Below are 27,357 nucleotides of genomic sequence, written 5' to 3'. Positions count from 1 at the left end.
GAAACTGGAACTTGTTTGTACATGAATTCCATTATTACTATATCGCAAACAGAGAATAAAAATTCGATGAATGAGATCTGTATATAATTTTAATTTTATCGATCCTAGCTTTAAAGCCATGGAGGTCCCTAAAAAATGTCTTTATTTTAAAGAAGCCGCATCTTTGGCTCGGAATCAATACCAAAATCCTTAAAAGTAGGTCAAAATCTTTGGATCCAAGTAAACTTTTTTTTGAGTGTGGGTACTTAATGTCTTAATTTTTTTTTAGTTTTCTCTCTGTGTACATTTAGTATACAACAAATCGGCATAAAGTAACAATGAATTTTAAAGAAAAACCTAAATACTTTTCCGCGGTATTACTATTCCATTCAATGAGGTCGATGGTGAGGATGAGGGTGTTAATGATGGTGATGGAATGAGATGGTTACTGGGCTTTTGTTTGCTTTTCTTGAATGGTGGAGGCTTTTGTTTTGTTGGGACATTAGTAATACTGTTGCTTTGGTGGCGTGGTAAATGTAATGATTGTGGCGTGCGTTATATTTAAAAAGCGCGAAATGAGCCTCTAAATAACCAACTATGCTGATGAAATATTTATTATACACAAAAAAAAAAATTCTGATTCAATCACGAAATTAATTGATCCAATTAATTTTTAATACAAATGTCTTCAATCACAGAAATGATAGTATCAATTAAAAAATGAATTGAAGGTCAATTAAAAAGTTAATTGATCCAATTAAAAAATTAATTCATACTATTATTTTTGTGATTGATTTTTGTTTCAATTAAAAAATTTGTTGAATCAATTAAATTTTTAATTGAATATTTTTTAAAACTCAATTAAAATTTTAATTGGAAAAATGTTCGTGAAATTTTTTTGTGTGTAGGTTTTCCATACATATATGTACACTTTTTCAAAGGCGGTGCATTTGCAAATTGTGTTGTATTATAGTTGTTGTTGTTGTTTTTATTGTGGATATGCACTACATCTTCTGCTTGTTTAATTATTACCAACATCACCCTCACTTCTGTTCGTTAATCAAATACCTCAAATATCATGCCTATAGTGTTGCAATATCTTCACATTTTAAAGTATTCACGAGTTTCGCCATAGTAAACGAAGTTGTTTCTCTTATTGAAATTATCATAAACATTGATAAATGCAATATTTGGTTATACAAATTTATTGGGAAATTCAAACATAGTTTAACGGATCGATGAATGAGTGACTTGAGTCATTTAATATTTTATGTCCTCCTTGTGAAGAAGCCAATTGATATCAAAGATGATTTAAGCTAATTGCATTTGCGTGATAGGTGATAAATCAAATATTACAATTGGTGGAATTTTGGGGAGGAGTTGTTTTGGAGTCAATCGAAATGAAGAATATACAAAAAAAAAAAACACTGAACTCTCTTCTCCAGAACGAAATTTTAAGCCAGGTTAGACAAAGTTTGGCATTGATTCCGATCCAATGATGCTGCTTCTTTGAAATAATAACATCCCAGCAAAACTGATTTCAGATTCCTATTCTACTCGTGGAGAGCTGTCTCCACCAGTGCTTGGTATATTCCACCCATGCCGATTTTTGGCACAGTGGCTCAAATACTAAAATCTTACTTTCAGTTTTATAACGCAATTTTTGCCCAAATCTGTGTGATATTCAGTAAATCTTTAAATTTTTTTCAATTCATCATACATATTTCTATTATATTGTTTTACCTTCGTCTGCTGACAATAGTTTTTGTATTAAAAAATCATAATTTTATTTAATATTATTTTTTTCTACGTACGTGACTGAACATACATTTGCCTTACTTCAAAAACAAGCATTCATTCGTATTATAAAGTTAACGAAAAATAAGATAATAAATTTTCTTTTAATTAAATGTAATTATTTTAGAGAAATATTTTTCATTAATATTGTGTAAATTGAGTGTTCTAAAATTTAGGTTGCATTAATTTATATATCATGTCAATATTTTTTTTTTGTCAGTATAGCGAACATGAAAATAAACAATAAAAATATTTTTAATGGACAAATGAAAACTTAGTATCGAATGATCTGCATTGATTTTTAGAGCAGCTAAAGTAAATGCCTCATCTGATGCCCAATCTTAGATTTCCAATCACCAACAATCACTTGTAAACATAGGAAGCTATGTACCGAACAAACATAGTTTTCATTTTGTCATGATGGTGAAACCAGTAGCAATCTGTTTACTATTGGTAAATAACAAATACAGGTCTTGAGTACAGTGTTGCCAGTATTTTTCGGGCTCTTGTCCTCAAAATAAGACGTTTTCATCCCCAAAAATCCCCAATTTAATTTAAAATTCCCCACAAAAATCCCCAATAAAATTTTTGGCAAGTTTTTTGAAAATAGGCTCTGCTGTAAAAAATCCGTCATAAACCAAAAATTGTAAAAATATGCAATTTTTGTTATACCAGTTTGCGAGTTACAATAAGATTAAGATTTCAAAATCCAAAAATTAAGACGGGTGCTCAAAATATTTTCTAATACAATCCCTCATCAGAATTAATTATTGATATAAAGAGTTATCGAATTTGTGTCTTATGCAAATCATCTTCTAAATGCTCGAGAAATAAAAATAGAAGTTGGGTCAACATGTGTAGTTATGAATCAAAACTTAGTTCTGAATAGCTAAGACATAAAATTGGGTGATCGATCAAAAGGCGTTGTTGCCCCGATATGAAGTCTATTATATATGTTTGATATATATATATATATATATATATATATATATATTTTCCAAATCAGTGATGTATTCAGATGAGGGGCCATCACTGCGACCCAAATCCTTATGAAATAATTTCACAATAGTAAACAAATTCTTAGAAACAAAGTAAATTGTAAAGTAGCTCTTGGAATAGTTTTTTTTTCATATTTTGAAGATTCTCTGTACTTCTTTAAGCCCCTTTTTAGGCATGTAGAAGTAAAAAATGTCATATAAACCATAACTCAAAACCTGATTTGTTATACTGATCAGAATTCCCCATAAAAATCCCCAAATTTGTGGAAATTCCCCACCAAATCCCCAAATCCCCAACTCAAAAATTTTGTGCCCATTCACGAAAAAATATCCCCGATTTGGGGAAAAATCCCCAATACAGGCAACACTGCTTGAGTAAATTGAAGTAAAAGTGTTAATATTGTTTTCATGGTACCATCTTCATCATAATCGCCTCAGGGTAGGGAAGAATCTAGTAGACTAGCTATTATTGGCATTTTGCTCCGGCCATGGAAGATATTTAACTCATGTTTAAACCACTTTGCGTGTTGCTAATGAAGTCTTCTTTATTTAGGTAAGCGATAAATTTACTATGTCTTCATATTATTGCCACAGTATAACTTCAATAGAAGAGATGCTGAACATATACTCAAAGACAAATAAAGAATTGGACCACACCGAATCTTACACTGAAAGAAGAGTTTTCATTTATGAGGAACGAAATATGATAACTTCCTAGAGAAAAATGTTTGTTTTGAATGGGGAGCATGGAATATTTTTTTCGCAAAAACGTTGTTTGTTTGGCGTGAAACATATATAATGTCCGAGAAAATAACATGGTTGCGACAAACAAGCAACACGTTCAAAAAACGCAGCTTTGCTTTAGGAGGTAATCATAATCCTTCTCTGGGTTGCCCCCGGAGGGCTCTAACGATAGCCACTTGGGGGTTTTCGCTCAAATATAAAGCAACCACACAATTACGCTTGAATTCCTTAACGAATACTTTTATTTATGAATTCAATAGAACAAATTGCTTTTGTAATCTTGTAAGCAATAAAATGAACTGTCGGAATAAATCTGTTAGCCGTCAGACGAGCGGTTTAGAAATGATAGAAAATAATAGAAAACATTACGTTCCAAAATCGTGAATTCATAAGTAAGTTCGGCCGGACCGAATCTTAAATACCCACCACCAAGAATCGAATATTATAGTTTCTTTTGAAATGCCCCCTGACATTTGATGACAGATATTCTCCCAAACAGAGCAGTTCAACTAGTACATTTCTCGAAGATAAATTTAAAGATTTTACCTATAAAGAATATATCAGATTCTGAATTTATAAGAACCATTTTTATTTGAGTTTTAGAGGAATCATAAACATCTCTTGTACCGCCTTGATGAAATCTAAAATCTGTAGATTTTTACCCCAATGACTTAAATGATTATGAGACGTAAAATGTGGACATTTTTCATTCAGTTTCAAGCACTTTTCATGATCAGTGCACCTTCTGTACCCTCAAGATCTGAAATCGGTCTATATGGAGGCTATACACCTTGGGGGCTATACCTAATGGGGGCTAGGCCAAAAACATGGAGGGATACACAAATCGGAGGGCCGGTTTATAAGGGGGACTATATCAAAAACTAAACCGATACACAATATATTCGGCACACCTCTTTATGGTCCTAGAATACCTCTAGATTTTCAATTTCAGGCAAATTAGATAAAAACTTCGGATTATAGAAGCCCAAGAAGTAAAATCGGGAGATCGGTCTATATGGCGGCTATACCAAAATATGGTCCGATACACAATATATTCGGCATACCTCTTTATGGTCCTAGAATACCTCTAGATTTCCAATTTCAGGCAAATTGGACAAAAACTACGGTTTATAGAAGCCCAAGAAGTAAAATCGGGAGATCGGTCTATATGGGGGTTATGCCAAACATAGACTGGTACTCACCATTTTCGGCACACATCTTTATGGTCCTAGAATACCTCTAGATTTCCAATTTCAGGCAAATTGAATGAAAACTACGGATTCTAGAAGCCCAAGAAGTAAAATCGGGGCTATATCAAAAAAGGGTCCGATAATCACAATTTTCGGCACACCTCTTTATGGTCCTAGAATACCTCTATATTTCCAATTTCAGGCAAATTCGGTAAACACTACAGATTCTAGAAGCCCAAGAAGTAAAATCGGGAGATCGGTCTATATGAGGGCTCTACCAACACATGATCCGGTACTCACCATTTTCGGCACACATTTTTATGGTCCTAGAATACCTCTAGATTTCCAATTTCAGGCAAATTGAATAAAAACTACGGTTTCTAGAAGCCCAAGAAGTAAAATCGAGAGATCGGTCTATATGGGGCCCCTACCAAAACATAATCCGCTACCCAGCATTTTCGGCCCTCCTCTTTATGGTCCTATAATACCGCTAGATTTCCAATTTCAAGCAAATTAGATAAGAAATACGGATTCTAGAAGCCCAAAACCCCAAATCGGGCGATCGGTTTATATGGGAGCTATATCAAATCCTGGACCGATATAGCCCATCTTCGAACTTGGCCTGCGAGCAAACAAAAGACGATAGCTCCATAATTGAAGACTGTAGCGTGATTACAATAGACAGACAGACGGACATGCTTATATCGTCTTAGAATTTCTCCCTGATCAAGAATATATATATACTTTATATAGTCGGAAATCGATTTCTATGTGTTACAAACGGCATGAAAAACTTATTAAACCCCGTCACCATTCTACGGTGGTGGGTATAATGAAGCGTAAACGTTCACGAAAAATCAAAGCGAAATGTTCAAAATTTGGAAATAATTTTACCAAGCAAAAAAATCGTATTTTGTCAAAATTTTATTTCTAAAGAACACTTTCTTAAAATGTTATATCTATAGAAAATTTTCTCAAAATTTTATTTCTATAGAAAATATAGAAAATAGAAAATTTTCTCAAAATATTATTTCTATAGAAAATTTGTCAAAATTTTATTTGTATAGAAAATTTTGTCAAAATTTTATTTGTATAGAAAATTTTTTCAAAATTTTATTTCCATAGCAAATTTTGTCAAAATCGTATTTTGTCAAAATTTTATTTCTAAAGAACACTTTCTTAAAATGTTATATCTATAGAAAATTTTCTCAAAATTTTATTTCTATAGAAAATATAGAAAATAGAAAATTTTCTCAAAATTTTATTTCTATAGAAAATTTGTCAAAATTTTATTTGTATAGAAAATTTTGTCAAAATTTTATTTGTATAGAAAATTTTTTCAAAATTTTATTTCAATAGCAAATTTTGTCAAAATTTTATTTCTAAAGAAAATTTTGTCAACATTTTATTTCTATAGAAAATTTTGTCAAAATTTTATTTCTATAGAAAATTTTGTCAAAATTTTATTTATATAGAAATTTTTTTTATATCGAAAATTTTCTCAAATTTTTTTTTTCTATAGAAATTTTTCTCAAAATTTAAATTCAATAGAAAATCTTGTCAACATTTTATTTCTATAGAAAATTTGGTCAAATTTTTATTTTTTAGAAAATTTTGTAAAAATTGTATTTCTAGGGAAAATTTAGTCATATTTTTTTGTCAAATTTGTATGTCTATAGAAAATTTTGTCAAATTTGTATTTCCATAGAAAATTTTGTCAAATTTGTGTCAAAATTTTATATCTATAGAAAATTTTGTCAAACTTTTATTTCTATAAAAATTTTGTCAAATATGTATTTCTATAGAAAATTTTGTCAAAATTGTATTTCTACAGAAAATTTTGTCTAAAGTTTATTTCTATATAAATTTTGTCAAAATTTTACTTCTGTAGAAAATTTTGTTAAAATTTTATTTCTGTAGAAAATTTTGTCAAAATTTTATTTCTATAGAAAATTTTTCTATAGAAATTTTTTTTTATATCGAAAATTTTCTCAAAATTTTTTTTCTATAGGAATTTTTCTCAAAATTTTATTTCTATAGAAAATCTTGTCAACATTTTATTTCTACAGAAAATTTGGTCAAATTTGTATTTCTTTAGAAAATTTTGTAAAAATTTTATTCCTAAGGAAAATTTTGTCATATTTTTATTTCTGTGGAAAATTTTGTCAAATTGTTATTTCTATAGAAAATTGTTTCAAAATTCTATTTCTGTAGATAATTTTGTCAAATTTCGTCAAATTTGTATATCTATAGAAAATTTTGTCAAATTTGTATTTCTATAGAAAATTATGTCAACATTTTATTTCTATAGAAAATGTTGTCAAAATTTTATTCTTATAGAAGGTTTTGTCAAAATTGTGTTTCTTATATCAGCAGAAATGTTATGTTCATCCAAATTTGTAATCAATTTCCGTTTCATTGCCAAAGATTTGTTTTCTCTCAAACAAAAATTTATTCTATTCCTCGCGAAAATCTTCATCCATGTCCAAGAAATTTTCTTTTTTTATTTGCATATCGGTTTTACCTTGGCCTCCCGCCTAAATCGCATTATTAATGATTTAAACATTTTCTTATAGGGAATTTACTTAGATAATTCCATTGCTCTTTCCACAGCTGTATATTTCTACGAGAATGGCCTAATCCAAAGAATCATTAGAAAAACCTTCTCAAAAATAGAAATGTCACTAAAACTGAAAAAAAAAATATTTGAAAAATGGCACATTCTAATCTCGTTTCCTTCAGACAACCAAACACATTAAGTTCAAAGGCGCAAACACAAAGGGGAGATAATCACAAGTGCGATGAGTCAAGAATATTAAAATCATTATTCCGGCAACCACATAATAGTGACTACTAAAACGTCCGGCAGGTCTGTGTGTATCTATTTCTCCTTTGGATTTTGGGGTAGCTTCTGGAAACTAGAGGTGTGCGAGCGACACGAAATTTTCGTGACATGCGTGGTTCACGTTTGAATCACGTGAGTCATGAGCAAAATCCAAAGCAACTCTGGTGAATGTGCGTGAATGGGACTAAGTGAAATATGTCGTGTGTGAGCGTGCGTGAGAAATAAAATCGGTTCGTGAATGTGCGTGAATGAAATTTCTGCAAAATCACGCTCACGAAAAAATCAAGATTTAATTCTTACTCGTATGTTAACTGAAATTAATTTAGCTGACGAACTATATTATACTCATGAATTTTGTTACCTTTGCTCATTCCCGGTTGGAAAATGTCGTGAGTCTCGTGAATTTGAATCGTGGGTGAGTACTGGTTTTCATTTCGTGAATGTGCGTGAGCGTGCGTGAATAAACATTTTACTTCGTGAATGTGTGTGAGTGTGAGTGAAATTTCACTCGCGCGCACATCTCTACTGGAAACCATGGAGATATGGTCGGAAGAAAGCATCTCTCATTGGATTTGCAATTCATTTCAATTTCTTTGCCGCCCAGACAAATCTCTTACGAGTAGCTAAATATTCATGTCTGATGAAGCCCCCAATTGCCTGTGCATATTGGGCTAACCGCCGACTGGCTATTATCGGCTCTTGGACTTGTCTCGCTAGCAGCGTTGCTTATTCTTGTCTTCCTTTTGGGCAAATCTAATAAATGAAAATGACCACAGAGCACGTCATTCTAACACTTCAAGCGTAGCGATTTTTTTCCGTTCTCAAGTGAATGTAGATGTTCATTTTCTTGTACCAGGATTTTCGTGTTCCATTAAAAAATATAGTATGGCCAAAGTAGTACACATACACAGACAAAATAACTGAAAATAGAGCCGGGTGTTATGCTTCAATGACGGCGGCAATGGTAATAGAGGCTGCAGCAAACAAAAGCCATAGCCACATTTGTGGCAAAAAGCGAAATGGTAGCTGCTGTAATGCCACAACCCACATTAGCTCTGTTTTTTTTAGTACTGGAAGCAACATCTGTATGAGCTATCCAACTTGATGTCTATAGAAAATTTTGTCAAAATTTTATTTCTATAGAAAATTGTGTCAAAACTTGATTTCTATAGAAAATTTTGTAATTTTTTTTTTTAATTTTGGAGTGAAGTGGAATATTTTGAAAAATCTACCAAAACATCAAGAATTCTACCAACCGAGTTGGATGATTGGTCACGGGAGACATAAAGCGATGTGGACCAATACAACAGTCGGAAGAGCGACGAAAATATTATGGGGTGACCCACATCCAGAAGAAAAAGACTGTAGAACTACTCAAGGAGAGTAGGACGACTGTCAAGACGGCCGTAAGAATAATGACCGGACACTTAGAATTGAGAGCACATCTGTACAAAAAAAAAAGCAACAGAGAATTGCGCATATGGGGCGTGTTTGTCATATAGGTGAAGAGGTGATTCGGGACCTGGCCTAGATGGTGATGATGAGACCTTGGAACACTATCTTTGTCACTGTCCTGCCTTTTCTAGGTAAAATGTTAAAGTGATTCGAACCGACATGAGACAGGACAACCTGAATCCTAACCAACCTAACCTAGCCTAGGCTAGGCCATGAGTGACTCCATATTGATAAAGGCGGTTTCTTACACTTTTACAATTGACGACATACCCAGAAAAAAAAACTTGGAAAATTTTCCTAAGACATTACTTTAAAGCTCTTCTAGAGATTGACTAAGTGTTCACTTCGGAAGCAGTTCTTTTGAGGTGATATATAAAAATCCTTTGGCAATAAATTTAATTTTTTTAATTTTTTTAATTTTATTTTATTTATTAATTTTATTGTGTATAGAACATATAGATGTTTACCTGCTTTCGGTAGCATTAAAGTCCCAAAAACATTCCCTTTGAAATTTACTATCAATCTAAGCCATATTTCAAGCTGAACAGCTTTTGCCACCAGAAATGTCTCCCTCTTTTACGAGTTCAAGTACGGGTATCTACCATGACCTTTGGAACATTATGTATCCCCATATGACGGTTTTTGTTTGTCTCATTTTAATTCTAGTGTATCTACCAAAATTATGTGTTTTATAATTTAATTTGCTCTTGTTTTTTCGTTTTTGTTATCTTCACTGGAATTCGTTCACATGTGTCTACCCGCTTCATTTTTATTATTTTTTGTTTTGGTCAATGTAAGCTTGCAACCATTAATTTTAATTTCTTCTACCAGGGACAGGTGTAAGCAAGTAAGCAACAAAGCGAAAACGCCTTCCTATCAAAAGCAATGAGGTTGTTATTAGCAGGTTGGTCAGCCGGTCAGTTGGATGATGTGGATGAAATGTGGACATTGAAAAACATGTTATACAAAGTCAAGATGAATATTTCAAAGGAATTTTAGTTTTTTTGTGCGCAAAATATCTTCAAAGAAAATTTTACAATCATTTTTTAGTTTTTACATAAAACAATTAAAATATTGTCTAGTTGAAATTTTCATCAAAAATATTTACAACTTATACGGCTATTCATGACGATAGAAAGGTGACCTTTTAAGCTTCATTTGACCAAAAGAGATACGGAGAATTTAATAAAATTACAGCTGTTTAAAATTGGGTAAAATAAAATAGTTTGCATTTTTAAAATAAAATCAAATACATTGAATTTTTATAAAAAATAAAATAAAATATTTTAAATTTTTATAAAAAATGATTTTTTTCTTTTTTAATCGCAAAAAAAATGTTTCCAATATTATGGTTGGAAATAATGAATTTTATATAGACATTGGTTGATTAAATTTTAACTCAATTAAAAAAACGTCCGCTACAATTAGGAGAATCTTCAGAAAACACATAAGAGAGTGCGATGAACAGTTGTAATCATCTACCAAATTTAAAAAAATTAATTTTGAAGGTTTTGATAAAATGTTTGTAGTTATTTCTTTGAAAGAAATGTTTTATTACTAATATACTTTGAATTGTAAATGTTTCGAATTTTAAATGTATTAACGATTTTAGCATGCAACAACAAAGGAAAGTTACTACTTCTTACTAACAATGGACTTTGATAGTTTAATCTAATATTAAATTTTTTCGAGATTTTGAATTTATAGAAAATTTTGTCAAAATTTTAGTTCTATAGAAAATTTTGTCAAAATTTCATTTTTATAGAAATTTTTGACAATTTTTTTTCTATGGAACATTTTGTTTCTATAGAAAATTTTGTCAAAATTTTATTTCTATAGAAAATTTTGTCAAAATTTTATTTCTATAAAAAATGTTGTCAAAATTTTATTTCTATAGAAAAGTTTGTATATCTATAGAAAATTTTGTCAAATTTGTATTTCTATAGAAAATTATGTCAAAATTTTATTTCTATAGAAAATTTTGTCAAAATTTTATTTCTATAGAAAATTTTGTCAAAATTTTATTTCTATAGAAAATTTTGTCAAAATTTTATTTCTATAGAAAATTTTGTCAAAATTGTATTTCTATAGAAAATTTTGTAATTTTTTTTTTGTAGAAAATTTTACCAACATTTTATTTTATTTTATTTCTATAGAAAATGTTGTCAAAATTTTATTTCTATAGAACATTTTGTCAAAATTGTACTTCCATAGAAAATTTCGTCAAAATTTTATTTTTATAGGAAATTTCGTCAAAATTTTATTTCTAGAGAAAATTTTGTCGAAATTTATTTCATAGGACAGTAAAAAATAATAATAGAAACAGTAAAAAATAATTTTTGGTAGAATTCTACCAACTGCGTGATTATAGCTAACCATTTCCATTGAGTGGTGGTACTAAACAGAGTAAAAAACTAGTACACCGGATGGTACCGGTATACCAGGCCTATACTCTGGTACTTGTAAGTCGTATCTGAAAGTTTGTTGGAGTGAAACGGGAACAAGAATTGTATCTATGACCCTTTGCAATAGCAAATTTGTGAAATATTTGATAGAATATTTCAAAAATTGTCTATGAGAATTTGTATTCTCATAGACAATATGTTTTTTTTATTTCGCTCCAACTATATCTAAGAAATCATATCATTTGCCCCCATATTCTATGCTTTAACAAATCACATACACTAATAAATATTAATTAGGGTTTCTTAATAAAAAAAAATTGGAATATGCGATAATATTGATTGTGGCTTTATTCTAAATGAGTCTCTTGCGTATCACCATATAAGCCGGTTATAAATCGAACCAGCATCTTAAAAGTAGGTCAAATGTGCCGTAAAACATTTCGTAATAGCCGAATAGAAATTCTTTTGTTCTGAACGCACATTAAAAGACATGCTTATTTATTCAGAAAAAAAATGTAGACATGACAACTTCTTCGTATATAAGCGTTAATCGAACACAAGTTTCAATAAATATGTGAAAGCTGGAGGTGAACTAAGGGGGTTTGGGTTAAAACTGAGCATATAGTTGTAAAGTAATAAAAATATAATCCCTAATGTTCTATATATATTAGCAAACAGCAAGAACGAATCTTGATGTTAATTTTGAAATATTGGTGAGATTATTTTTAAATAGAAAAAATAATTAATAACGTTTAATTTTTTCAAATTGCACTATAGTTGAAATTATTTTTAAATTAAAAAATATATTAATATGTTTTGCTTCAAATTTAAAACCAATCGCAATAATACTGCAATTCTTTTTTGATGTGCAAATGAACATTTTTCAAAAAAATTAAACATTTTCAAAACAAACAAATGCTTTTTCACATCAATTGAAACCTTTTTCAAATCAAATTAAACTTTTTACAATTAAAATGCAACTTTTTTTAAATTGCAATTAAGCCGAATGGATTCTAGTTTCTCATTAAGAGTTTTTTATTATTTTATCTGCTAAAGCTACCACGTTGTGAACTATTTGCACAGTTTTGTGATTATATGAGTGCAATGTTTTTGTTCTTAATTCTTTTAGTTTTGTAATTAAGCTTGAGGTCTGATTTAATTTAATTTTTAGTTAAAGAGAAAATTCCACATAACATGTGCTCAGAGCAGAGTAATTTCCATTGTCATGAAAATAGGACTATCGGAAATTCTTGCCTAGGCCTTTGTTGCAATGGTAGCTTTATCATATACGATATAAAATCTGGCGCAATGAAAATGGGTCCCAGGAAAATGGGGCAAAGCTTTATGATGGATATGAGTCCCAACTTACTGTAACTGCACCATGAAAATCTACCCCAATCAGCCCCAAATTTAGGGCTGATTTTCACTTTTTATTTAAGCGACTATCACTTTGCCACTTATTGCACTTTGGTATCAGTCCATAGGAGAAAGTCTCAAAAACCCGGCCAAAAACCGACCACTTATATCTCTTTAGGACAAAACCTTGAAGTTCGCGTTCGCCCATTTTGGATATATCTATAGGATAAAGTCTTGAACCTCGCCATCCATATTCGTGGCAACAAAAAGATGTCAGTTCTCAAGTCCCAGAAAGCGAAAATAGACCCTACTTAAAAACGAAGCACAATCCCAAAAAGGAAATTGAGGTTAATTTTCATTTGAAATAATAAGGTTTATTTTTATAATACAAACTGCACCCATAAATAAAATACAGTTACACCCCAAAAACATAAAAATTTGGTGATGTTTAGGTTATGAGGCTTATTTTCATGGGGCTCATATTCACAGCTCCGTAAAATGTAACAAAACGGAAATTCGGAGTCCAATGTTAATATAATCTACACGGTTTCACTCAGGGATCCGGAGCGGAGCGTGGAGCGGAGCGGAGCAAGACCTTTTTTTGCCGGAGCGGGAGCGGAGCGAGAGCGGTATTTTTAAAATCCGGAGCGGAGCGGTGAGAAAAATGTTCGTTTTTTGAAAATTGGTTTCTAAAAAAAGAAAACACCAGTACAGGGATCCGGAGCGGAGCAAGACCTTTTTTTGCCGGAGCGGGAGCGGAGCGGGAGCGGTATTTTTAAAATCCGGAGCGGAGCGGGAGCGGAGCGGTTTCCAAATGAAAAACCGCTCCGCTCCGAATAAAATATTACTTGAATGAAATGTGTAACTTTGAAATTCCACTGGTTTCACTTGGTTTGCAAAAAGTTTCAATTTCAATGAAAAAAGTTTCTTTTGATTTTGAAAAAGCTACATTTGATGTGTAATGCATCAAATTCAGTCATCATTTTAGATTTGTTCGAATTGACTACCTTTAGCAAAAAATATGGCCTTCAATTGGCCGACAAAGCTGTCACACCCAGCACAATAGTGGCTCTGTGGTATTTGGGCCCATTCCGGGCGAGCGACGTCTTGAGATGATAGGTACTTTGGAAACCTTTAGGTTAGGTTAGGTATAGTGGCAGCCCGATGCATCAGGTTCACTTAGACTATTCAGTCCATTGTGGTACCACATTGGTGAACTTCTCTCTTATCACTGAGTGTTGCCCGATTCCATGTTAAGCTCAATGACAAGGGACCTCCTTTTTATAGCCGAGTCCGAACGGCGTTCCACATTGCAGTGAAACCACTTAGAGAAGCTTTGAAACCCTCAGAAATGTCACCACCATTACTGAGGTGAGATAATCCACCACTGAAAAACTTTTTGGTGTTCAGTCGAAGCAGGAATCGAACCCACGACCTTGTGTATGCAAGGCGGGCATGCTAAACATTGCACCACGGTGTCTCCTTGCTCTCCAAAATGCTCTAAGAGTAATAGTCCAATCCGACCGTTGGTGCCCATTGGGCGGTAAAAATGAAGCAAGGAACCTTTATTTTAAGCCATTCTTGGTTGAGGCGTGCTGATTAAAATGGTGCTAAAACCTGTCCATGGACTGCGACCGAAATTTTTGTCTGGGCCGTTAACATCCCCAGGAGCCACCGTGGTGCAATAGTTAGCATGCCCGCCTTCCATACACATGGTCATGGGTTCAATCCCATTCAATACCAAAAAAGTTCTCAGCGGTGGAGTATCCCTTCTCAGTAATGCTGGTGACATCTCTTGATATTTCAAAGCTTCTCTAAATGATTTCATCGTAATGTGAAAATCCGTTCGGACTTGGCTATATAGAGGAGGTTATTGAGCTAAACATGTACACAAAAAAATATTTTTTGTCTTCAATCAGGAAATTAATTGATCAAATTAATTTTTAATTGAAATTTCCTCAATCACAGAAATGGTACACACAAAAAATTGTTTTCTGATTCAATCACGAAATTAATTGATCCAATTAATTTTTAATTGAAATGTCTTCAATCACAGAAATGAAGGTCAATTAAAAAGTTAATTGATCCAATTAAAACATTAATTGATACTATTATTTTTGTGATTGATTTTTGTTTCAATTAAAAAATTTGTTGAATCAATTAAATGTTTAATTGAATATTTTTTAAAACTCAATTAAAATTTTAATTGGAAAAATTTTTGTGAAATTTTTTTGTGTGTAGTGTCAATTAAAAAATTAAATGAAAGTCAATTAATTAATCCAATCAATAAATTAATTGATATTATTAATTTTTGTTTCAATTTAAAAAAATTGTTGAATTAATAAATTTTTTAATAGAATACTTTTTAAAACCCAATTATTACTTTGATTGGAAAAATTTTATTCTGTGTAGAATCGGTCAGCTCTCAGTAATAAGAGGGAATATCACCAAAGAATTTTAATTGAAATTTCTTCAATCACAGAAATGGTAGTATTAATTGAAAGTCAATTAAAAAATTAATTGATCCAAACAATAAATTATTTATTTATTTATTAAATTTAACTTAGCTTATATAAATATAAGGCAAGTATAAAGAAAAAAAGAAATAGCATTAGCTACAAAGGCTATCAGCTAAACATTTTGATAAAATATAAAGGGAAACAGTGAAAATTTGATTTTACATATTATATAATTGTGTTGGTACGAGAAATGAAATTATATACTCTATTTATGTTATCTAAAGAAGGTATTTTTAAAATGTTAATTCCTTTATGTTGGAGCACCATTTTGTCTTGATATGTAAGAAAGCAGCACGTTTCAAGAAGATGTTTAATGGAGGTTGTATTTTTACATCTGCAGCATTCATTCTTTGTATTTTCGTTGAGTAGGTGCTGATGGGTGCTAATTGTGTGACCCATTCGTAGGCGAGAGAATATACGGATTTTCTTTTTGTCTGCATTTGTTGGATATTGAGGCGCGGCATAAGCCGGGTTAATATATGTATAGTGCTCGTGGTGGTAGTTTCTGAGATTAGACAATGTATTTTGTTTATGTGTTGTGATGATACATTTTTTAATGTCTTCTTTTTCGATCAATGTGTCAGTTAATATTGGTGAGGAACAATAATTAATAGTGTCAATAAATTAATTGACACTATTAATTTTTATTTCAACTAAAAATTGAAAATTTGGATTAATTAATTTTTTAATAGAATATTTTTTAAAACTCAATTATGATTTTATTTGGAAAAATTTTCGTGAATTTTTTTTTTTTGTATAGAATCGGGCAGCTCTCAGTAATAAGAGGGAATTCACCAAATGATTTTAATTGAAATTTCTTCAATCACAGAAATGTTAGTATTAATTAAAAAATTAATTGAAAGTCAATTAAAAAATTAATTGATCCAATCAATAAATTAATTGACACTATTAATTTTCGTTTCAATTAAAAAATTTTTTGAATTAATTAATTTTTTATAGAATATTTTTTAAAAATAAATTATGATTTTATTTGGAAAAATTTTCGTGAAATTTTTTTCTGTGTAGAATTGGGCAGCTCTCACTAAGAAGTGGGAATATCATTAAAGGACTGAATAGTCCAAGTGAGCCTAAAATATCAGACGGTTACAATACCTAACCTAACATTATTTCAGAATCCAATAAATCGAAATACTTGATAAGCTTGTAAACAATAAAATGAATTCTCACTGAAATAAATGTGCGGTTTAGAAATGAAAGCAACCTGAAGTTGCTTGCAATACACATCGGCCGAACTGAGAAATAAAATTGTGTTCTCTATAACATACATTTCAATCAAATCGATCTATCTATCTATCTATAGGGGACTATATAAACTATATTTCCTTCACGGCATGCAATATTGATTTCATCACATCGTATTTATTACACAGCTCCTTCCCACTTTAATCATCCCACGGTTCACTGTTAATTAGCATGTTTACTTTCTTTGTTTAATCAGTCGACACAAAGATAATTTCCATTAAAAATTTAAATATTTAAGTCGCTTTTAAATAACCAAGATTATCAAAATCTTTACCACTATCAACGAAAAGCTTAAAAGAAAAATTATATATTTTTTAATAATGTTGTTATTGTTAAATTGTCTGCGTTTCGTTTTATTGGTTTTTAAATATGCATCATTGATAAGTAGTGCATTTTCAAAAAACCCACAGAAAGAAAAAATAAACCGACCGAACGACCATTAAGTGCTATACCCAACATACGCATAGGTGAGGGGAAACATCAAATGAGATATAATGACTGACTTTGGGATTGAAGAAATGCCGGATGGATGGACGGACAGATACATTCAGTTACGGAAGACATGCTGCAAGGGCCCTTGTTAACAAAATCAAGCACTTAGTGAATAACCACACACAGTCACTGGCAAGACCAATTGGCCTGTGGTCATTACTATTATAAGGTGGGAGGGGTCACTTTTTCGGAATAAATTGTATGAGTTTTACAGCATTAGCTTAAAGATAATATTAAATAGATTAGATTTAAAATTTATGGGGACTGAATATAAAATAACATAAAATAGTTTATTTGTTCATAGATACCCGAACCAGATTTTATTGTAATCGGTAGTAATGGCGGTCATCTGTTCATCCTTCAATAAATTCCGAAAACGATGTTAATGTTAAGCCCTTGTCATTAAAAAATTCCCAAAAAAAATGTACAAATATTTTAAACCCTTGATCACTTTCCTATAAATACTGTTTTACATTGTGTGGCATTTAGACTTGGGTGCAAATAGTCGTAAAAATGTCATGGAACTGCCCGTTCTTTCTTTTCTATACCCTACTCCATAGGATAGAAATTTAATTAGCATGAAATTCTTAGACGATCAAGCGATGTCTGTCTTAATTTTTTTATTTTATATGACAATAAATTTTTTTCCCATAACAACCATTAAAATTTGATCAAAAAATTAAAATGAGATTTTTTTGATACACACAAACGAAAATTTCATTAAAATTAGCCAACGACAAAGGAATACATAGTTGCCGAAAGGAGATACACAATTTCCTAGAAAATAACATGGTTGTGACAAACCTTGCACAACTCTCTTTCTGACGTGTCCAGGTTGCATCATCGAGTTTTTGTACCCTAAACCACATAGTGATCAGGGTATAATAACTTCGATCTGCCAAAAATGTGCCTACCAGAAATATGGATTTTAGACCCCATAAAATATATACCGATCTACTCAGAATCACCTCCTGAGTCGATCTAGCGCTTGGTGTCCGTCCGTCTGTCCATATTTGTATTTGTTGTTCACAGGATTCCGGTCGCAATTATTAACCGATTTCGATGAAATTTAGTACAGGGTGTTTGTTGGGCCCGAGGAAGAATGCTATTGAATTTGGAAAGAATCGGATCAAATTTAGATATAGCGCCCATATATATGTATCGCCTGATATTCCCAAATTTGGCAATAAACCTCTTCTTTATCAACCGATCTTACTCAAAGTTGGTGTACTTTAATTTTCTATAGTACTAACTACCCAGCAAAAAAATTTGGAAATTCTTCCAAAGGTACAACTTTAAAAGCACTTCCAGAAGATGCACTCCCAATGATGTTCTTTATTTTAACTACCCAGGAAGTTCTTTTAATTCAATTTTTTATAACATACTTTTTTCATATTTTTAATGGGTAATTTCAACTTTCTTTGTTTCAAATAGGTTAAAAATCGGAATAAGAAGTGATAAAATGGTACAAATTATTTAAATGTTGTCGAAAAAAAATGCTAAATCCAATCTGAACAAGTATATACGGCCGTAAGTTCGGCCGGGCCGAACCTTATGTACCCTCCACCATGGATTGCGTAGAAACTTCTACTGAAGACTATCATCCACAATCGAATTACTTGGGTTGCGGTAACACTTGCCGATGGCAAGGTATCTTAAAACTTCCTAACACCGTAATATATACCACATAGTCCATACGTGGTATATATTAAACTAAAAGGGCCGATTAAATACGTATATAATTAAGTCTAAAGTTTCTATAGAAATAAGATTTTGACAAAATAAAATTTTGACATTTTCTATAGAAATAAAATTTGGAAAAAATTTTCAATAGAATAAAATTTTGGCAAAATTTTCTATAGAAATAACATTTTGACAATGTTTTCTATAAAAATAAAATTTTGGTAGATTATTTTTGGCTCCAGTGGCAACCATGATTATGAACCGATATGGACCAATTTTTATGTGATTGGGGATCGGCTATATATAACTATAGACCGATACGGACCAATTTTGGCATGGTTATTAGCGGCCTTAAACTAACACCACGTTGCAAATTTCAACCAGATCGGATGAATTTTGCTCCTCCAAGAGGCTCCGGAGGACAAATCTGGGGATCGATTTATATGGGCGTTATATATAATTATGGACCGATATGGACCAATTCTTGCATGGTTGTTAGAGACCATATACTAACACCACGTACCAAATTTCAACCGGATCGGATGAATTTTGCTCCTCTAAGAGGCTCCGGAGGTCAAATCTGGGGATCGGTTTATATGGGGGCTATATATAATTACGGGCCGATGTGGACCAATTTTTGCATGGTCATTAGAGAACATATACCAACACCATGTACCAAATTTCAGCCGGATCGGATGAAATTTGTTTCTCTTAGAGGCTCCGCAAGCCAAATCGGGGGATCAGTTTATATGGGGGCTATATGTAATTATAGACCGATATGGACCAATTTTTGCATGGTTGTTAGAGACCATATACTAACACCATGTACCAAATTTCAGCCGGATCGGATGAAATTTGCTTCTCTTAGGGGGTCTGCAAGCCAAATTTGGGGGTCCGTTTGTATGGGGGCTATACGTAAAAGTGGACCGATATGGCCCATTTTCAATACCATCCGACCTACATCAATAACAACTACTTGTGCCAAGTTTCAAGTCGATAGCTTGTTTCGTTCGGAAGTTAGCGTGATTTCAACAGACGGACGGACATGCTCAGATCGACTCAGAATTTCACCACGACCCAGAATATATATATTTAGGGGGTCTTAGAGCAATATTTCGATGTGTTACAAACGGAATGACAAAGTTAATATACCCCCATCCTATGGTGGAGGTTATAAAAATTGTGAATTTTTTTAAAATATTTGAAGTCAAACGTTTCCGAGAAGCGTTAGAATCCATTAAAAATTATAAAAAAATTATAAAAATTATTTATTTGACAAAATATCACAGAATTTTTTAATTTACATCCAAAACATTGAATTCGGATCACACCTAAATAGTGATGCAAATTCAGTGCAACGGCTGTTGAAATGGAGGACTTCTGTCCTATGACAAGCCCATGTTAAATTCATCGCTTCTGCGTCAATTTTGCACCACTTCCGGATCCAAAAAGGACATTTTCATTACTTTTTTAGCGACGCTGTTTTTGCTGGGGAGCCACAGTGGTGCAATAGTTAGCATGCCCGCCTTGCATACACAAGGTAGTGGGTTCGATTCCTGCTTCCACCGAACACCAAAACGGTGTGGGAGCCACCGTGGTGCAATGGTTAGCATGCCCGCCTTGCATACACAAGGTCGTGGGTTAGATTCCTGCTTCGACCGAACACCAACAAGTTTTTCAGCGGTGGATTATCCCACCTCAGTAATGCTGATGACATTTCTGAGGGTTTCAAAGCTTCTCTAATTGGTTTCACTGCAATGTGGAACGCCGTTCGGACTCGGCTATAAAAAGGAGGCCCCTTGTCATTAAGTTTAGCATGGAATCGGGCAGCACTCAGTGATAAGAGAGAAGTTCACCACTGTGGTATCAAAAGCCCGCCTTGAATACACAAGGTCGTGGGCTCGATTCCTGCTTCGACCGAACACCAACAAATTTTTCAGCGGTGGATTATCGCACCTCAGTAATGATGGTGACATTTCTGAGTGTTTCAAAGCTTCTCTAATTGGTTTCACTGCAATGTGGAACGCCGTTCGGACTCGGCTATAAAAAGGAGGCCCCTTGTCATTGAGCTTAACATGGAATCGGGCAGCACATTAATATACCGAGCAAAAAGAAAAAAATCGATAAATGAGATCTTTATCCTAATTTTAATTTTATTGATCGTAGATTTAAAGCCAAATAGGTAGCTAAAAAATGTCTTTAAAGCTTTAAGGGAAGGTGAAAATCTCTGAAGTAAACTTTTTTGGAGTGAAGGGTTCATTAGGGATACATTCGGGTTTTTTGTAATGAACTACAATGTTACAGTACACACAAAAAATATTTTTTTTCTTAAATCACGAATTTAATTGATCCAATCAATTTTTAATTGAAATGTTTTCAACCACAGAAATGATATTATCAATTAAAAAAATATTAATTGATTTTATTAATTTTTGTGATTGATTTTTGTTTCAATTAAAAAATTTGTTAAATCAATTAAATTTTTTATTGAAAATTTTTTAAAACTCAATTAAGACTTTAATTGGAAAAATGTTCGTGAAATTTTTTTCTGTGTAGGTAACGGATATGATTAGGTTAGGTGGCAGCCCGATGTATCAGGCTCACATAGCCTATTCAGTCCATTGTGTTACCACAGTGGTGAACTTCTCTCTTATCACTGAGCGCTGCCCGATTCCATGTTAAGCTCAATGACAAGGGGCCTGCTTTTTATAGCCGAGTCCGAACGGCGTTCCACATTGCAGTGAAACCAATTAGAGAAGCTTTGAAACACTCAGAAGTGTCACCAGCATTACTGAGGTGCGATAATCCACCGCTAAAAAACTTTTTGGTGTTCGGTCGAAGCAGGAATCGAGCCCACGACCTTGTGTATTCAAGGCGGGCCTGCTACCATTGCACAACGGTGGCTCCCGTCTTAGCCTATATTTCATGCGTTTTTATCTTAAATCTAAAGTTTCAATATTTCAGTTAACTTAAGAACAATTTCTTTAAATCAAAAATGGGTTCTTTACTTTAAAGAAAATTTGCCTTAGTTCAAAGACATGCGACTTTAGCGGAGGGACGCAAATTTGTGTCCTAAATTTAATGAAAAAAAATGTTTACAAACTTTATTGTAATGAAAATTTCATTATTTGTAAGAAATTTGTCCTTAATATTTTGTAAACTGCACATCCTAAAATTTAGGATGTGTAATCTTTAATATCACGTAAATATTTTTTCAGTGTAGATTCAGAAATATAAAGCTAACATTTTTATATCACAAAAAAATCTACAACATTATGTTATGTTTAATTAAAATCGAAAAACCAAATGTATGCCTAGTTACCAATAATTAATATGTTTCAAAAAAAAAACATTTACCTTTTTTCAACACCTTGTGATGCTATCGTAAATGATAATAAGATCTCCAAACTCAGAGCATAAATATATCCAGAAATTTTAGAAATCCTTTGGCTGCACCTTTTGTTGGGTATTAAAAAATTTATTAATTTCTTTTTGTGTAGTTATAATTTTTTATTATTATTATAAATTATTATTGATTGAAAGCACCATTAATTTTTGCACAATTATCCACATATACACATAAATATTTTCATGAATTTCATAAAATTCATGCAATCGTTTTAACTACTTTTTATTTTTATTATTATTATTAAAAGATATTTTAATTATATTCTCTAGACCATATACAAAATGCAGTCGACGACTTCTCTCGATTTAGATTCAATAGAAAATTTGTAAACACACAGACGTTTCAGTGAGTAAGTTTCGTTTGGTTGGGTATCTTTACAATTGAGATGGTAAAATTTCATTTAATTTCCACACTTCTTATATGGAAGAAAGAAAAAAAAAAACAATTTTTTCTATCTATACACGAATCTGTAAGTTTCTTTTTGTTTAGATTTATTTCCACAATTTTCCACTTTTTACATATATTTGTTGTTGTTGTTGTATATAACTTTAGAAGAATACAAATGATTGAATGAAAGAAAAAAAACTAATGGTCAGCGTACCGCAATATTCCGTTCGTTGATTGAATGAACAATGTTTTCAACAATCTTCGTTGAGCACCATAAACAGACTGTCGCTTGGTTTTCTGCTCTTGCCTAAAGATTCCTGTTTAACCAGCATAATATTCTGTTCGGCGTTTTTGTTTTTTTTTTTGCTGTGTGTATGCGCGCATGGTGTTTACATCTATCTGTATAGTGGCAGAGCTCTGCTTTTCTTTTTCTCATTCCAAACAAGAAAAAATGCTTTGTGTTTCTGTTAACGTTAACGTCAATCATTAATTTTTTTAGTTTTGTTAACATCTCACTTGGGCTATGGGGGCTCCATTTACATGAATTATTATACCTGACTGTAAAGTATTAATTGTATACATTTTTTATTGAGAATAGAAGTTGATGTACTAGAGAGAGGGAGAGTGAGTAAACGTATGCTCCAATGTTAAGTTTGTTCTGTTAATTCTCTGATGAGAATATGTTGTAAGAATAATAGTGTTAAATTTATTGGTATATATTTCTCTCTGGGTACATAACAGAGACTATGGGGCATTAATGTTAAATGTGGAATAACAGAGTTATTTATATATCAATTGCAAGCTATTTAAATGAATGATATCTTCTCTATGAACAGGAACACTAGAGAGAACTACCACAAATCATATGGAGCCAACTATAGGAAAAACTAAAAAATGCATATTGTGTGGTCAAAAGCAACATTCCCATTAATGTTATATGTGGAATAACAGAGTTATTTATATATCAACTGCAAGCTATTTAAATGAATGATATCTTCTCCATGAAGTTTGTGGACACTTTCAAACAGGAACACTAGGGAGAACTACCACAAATCATATGGAGCCAACTATATGAAAAACTAAAAAATGCATATTGTGTGGTCGAAAGCAACATTCCCATGCAAAGTGTCTTGTTTTCAATGCGATGATGATGATGATTGGCATATTTTTACAGTTTTCGACCACTTCGTCATTATATGTGCACTCTACCGTCAAGCTGAACAGGCGCGTTTTCGAAATCGGATTCCAACAATTTAATGCAGGCGTAATAGGTACGTATTACGAATTTCAAGAGTAGTTGTAAAACAAGCTACCATAGAAGGAAATTCAACGTCATTCACTGGGCTGCCAATATTAGGGTTTTCCAAGGGACGGGTTCCTATTGAAGATAATTACTTGGGCAATAGCCAAGAATTAAGGCCTATTAGTCGACCTGTTGCCGGGTCAACGGCCTGCGACTGGGTTTCCCAAGGAACGGGTTTCTACTCTCATTAAACGTCAATCTGAACGGGCGTGTTTCCTAAATCGGATTCTTTAAATTTAGTACCGGGGAGCCACCGTGGTGCAATGGTTAACATGCCCGCCTTGCATACACAAGGTCGTGGGTTCGATTCCTGCTTCGACCGAACACCAAAAGTTTTTCAGCGGTGGATTATCCCACCTCAGTAATGCTGGTGACATTTCTGAGGATTTCAAAGCTTCTCTAAGTGGTTTCACTGGAATGTGGAACGCCGTTCGGACTCGGCTATAAAAAGGAGGTCCCTTGTCATTGAGCTTAACATGGAATCGGGCAGCACTCAGTGATAAGAGAGAAGTTCACCACTGTGGTATCACAATGGACTGAATAGTCTAAGTGAGCCTGATACATCGGGCCACATAACCTAACCTAACCTAAATTTAGTACCGGCGTAATGGGTAGTTATTGCGAATCAAGTGTGGTGATGAAACAAGTTACCATACAAAGAAATTCAACGTCATCCACTGGGCTCCGAACTTTACGCCCCAACGGGCGGTTTCATACTGAAGATAATAATTTGGGAAATTACCAAGGGTTAGGCCCTATGAGTCGACCTGTAGACGAGTCGATATACTGCGACTGTTTCCCAAGGAACGGGTTTCTATCATCATTATACATTAAACGTCAAGTTAAACGGACTTGGTTTCTAAATCGGATTCCTTCATTTTACTCAAGTAGGGAGCCAATGATTAGCATGCCCGCCTTGTATACACAGGGTTATGGGTTCAAACCCAGTTTCGACCAATCAGCGGTGGATTATCCCACCTCAGTAATGTTGGTTACATTTCTGAGTGTTTCAATGTGGAACGTCGTTTGAACTAGGCTATAAAAAGGAGCTTAACATATAATCGGGTTGCACTCAGTGATAAGAGAGAAGTTCACCACTGTGGTATCACAATGGACTGAATAATCTAAGTGCGCCTGAAATATCGAGCTGCCACTATACATAACCTTCAATTTAGTACCGGCGTAATAGGTAAAGGGTGGTTAAAATTTCAAGGGCCGATGTTGATTTTGAATAAAACACAAACTATTTAGGAACTTATTGAAATTTTATTTTAATCTGATATATTGGTATTACTCAATTATGTATGGAACAAAATATCGGCCAAATGGGCGCCGCGACCTCGGTGGCACAACTTCATCCGATGGTCCAAATTTTCGATGACGCTGAGGCATAATGGAGGTTCTATGCCGTTAATGTGTCGAATTATCTCATCCTTTAGCTCTTGAATTGTTGCTGGCTTATCGACGTACACCTTTTCTTTCAAATAACCCCAAAGAAAAAAGTCCAACGGTGTCAAATCACATGATCTTGGCGGCAAATTGACATCGCCATTACGTGTGATAACACGGCCATTGAATTTGTTGCGCAAAAGAGCCATTGTTTCGTTAGCTGTGTGGCAAGTGGCACCGTCTTGCTGAAACCACATATCGTCCACATCCATATCTTCCAATTCGGGCCATAAAAAGTTCGTTATCATCTCACGATAGCGAACACCATTCACAGTAACTGCCTGACCGGCCTCATTTTGGAAAAAATACGGCCCGATGATGCCGCCAGCCCATAAACCGCACCAAACAGTCACTCTTTGTGGGTGCATTGGTTTTTCGACAATCACTCTTGGATTCTCATTCGCCCAAATGCGGCAATTCTGTTTATTGACGAATCCACTGAGGTGAAAATATGCCTCATCACTGAAGATGATTTTCTTCGAAAATTGATCATCCATTGTTGCCATTTCTTGGAACCATTTAACACATTGTTGGATTGTGTATCTCTCCATGGTTCAAATTGAGTAAGTCTGAAATAGAGAAATGTCAAATAAAATTCGGAAAAAAACTTGGCGTTTAGGTGTGGTTCACATTCAATATCGGCCCTTACAATTTAACCACCCTTTAGTTATTGCGAATTTCAAGTGTGGTGATAAAACAAGTTACCATACAAAGAAATTCAACGTCATCCACTGGGCTCCCAACTTTAGGCCCCAATGGTTAGGGTTAGGCCCTATTAGTCGACAGACTGTGACACCTCTTTGGCAAGTCCACCCTTTTCTAAACCAATGACATCAAAATGTGGTAATCCCTCAAATTTCATCCTATCCGGCTGAAATTTGGTACATGGTGTTAGTATATGGTCTCTAACAACCATGCAAAAATTGGTCCACATCGGTCCATAATTATATATAGCCACCATATAAACCGATCACCAGATTTAACATCCGGAGCCTCTTGGAAGACCAAAAATCATCTGATTCAGTTGAAATTCGGTACATGGTGTTAATATATGGCCTCAAACTCCCATGCAAAAATTGGTCGATATCGGTCCATAATTATATATAACCCCCATATAAACCGATCACCAGATTTGACCTCCGGAGCCCCTTGGAAGACCAAAATTCATCTGATTCTGTTAATATTTGGTACGTGGTGTTAATATATGGCCTCAAACACCCATGCAAAAATTGGTCGAAATCGGTCCATAATTATATATAGCCCCCATATAAACCGATCCCCAGATTTGACCTCCGGAGCCCCTTGGAAGAGCAAAATTCATCTGATTCGGTTCAAATTTGGTACGTGATGTTAGTATATGGTATCCAACAACCATGCAGGAATTGGTTCATATCAGGCCATAATTATATATAACCCCCATATTAACCGATCCCCAGATTTGACCTCCGGTGCCTTTTGGAGAAGCAAAATTCATCCGATCTGGTTGAAATTTGGTACGTGGTGGTAGTACTCGTATATGATATTTAACAACCATGTCAAAAGTGGTCCATATCAGTCCATAATTATATATAGCCCCCATATAAACCGATCACGAGATTTGGTTTTGGAGCCTCTTGGTACATTGTGCTAATATATGGCCGTTAACAACAATGCTTAACTAGGTCCATATCGGTCCTCAGATAAATCGATCCCCAATCGCACAAAAATTGGTCGATATCAAGTTCATAATTGTATATAGCCCCCATAAAAGCTACCCCCATATTTCAATTCTGGCTCCCTACGTACCGTGCAAAAGTCCATATCGATTCGTAATTATTTGTAGATTTACCTACACATACCTTTTTTGTCTAATATATACCACGTATAGACTAAATCACAATTTAGAAAACGATTTAAGATACCACAACCCAAGTAATTCGATTCTGGATGACAGTCTTTCGTAGAAGTTTCTACGCTATCCATGGTGGAGGGTACACAAGACTCGGCCTGGCCGAACTTACGACCATATATACTTGTTTACTTTGAACATCCGTTACAAATTTGTTTTTTATTAAACTGGAATTTCCATAAATGAGATCTCTAA

The 27,357-nt window shown here is 33.3% G+C and overlaps 1 protein-coding gene across 1 annotated transcript in view; it reads right to left on the bottom strand.

The window, feature by feature from the left end:
- Window positions 1–22,886, bottom strand: part of LOC142226524 (protein phosphatase 1 regulatory subunit 14B) — a 138,656-nt gene extending 115,770 nt beyond the window's left edge. Inside the window, exons 1-2 of the mRNA XM_075296584.1 lie at window positions 22,737–22,886; window positions 22,084–22,182 (exon numbers count right to left, since the gene is read on the bottom strand). The gene's annotated coding sequence lies outside the window, so the exon portion shown is untranslated. The remainder of the gene's footprint in view (window positions 1–22,083; window positions 22,183–22,736) is intronic.
- Between the last annotated feature and the right edge of the window lie 4,471 nt (window positions 22,887–27,357).

Source organism: Haematobia irritans, chromosome 2 (genome assembly GCF_050003625.1).
Source record: "Haematobia irritans isolate KBUSLIRL chromosome 2, ASM5000362v1, whole genome shotgun sequence".
NCBI classification, from domain to species: Eukaryota; Metazoa; Arthropoda; class Insecta; order Diptera; family Muscidae; genus Haematobia; species Haematobia irritans.
Note: the sequence above shows the minus strand (reverse complement) of the source record. Positions and strands in the feature narration are given on the sequence as shown.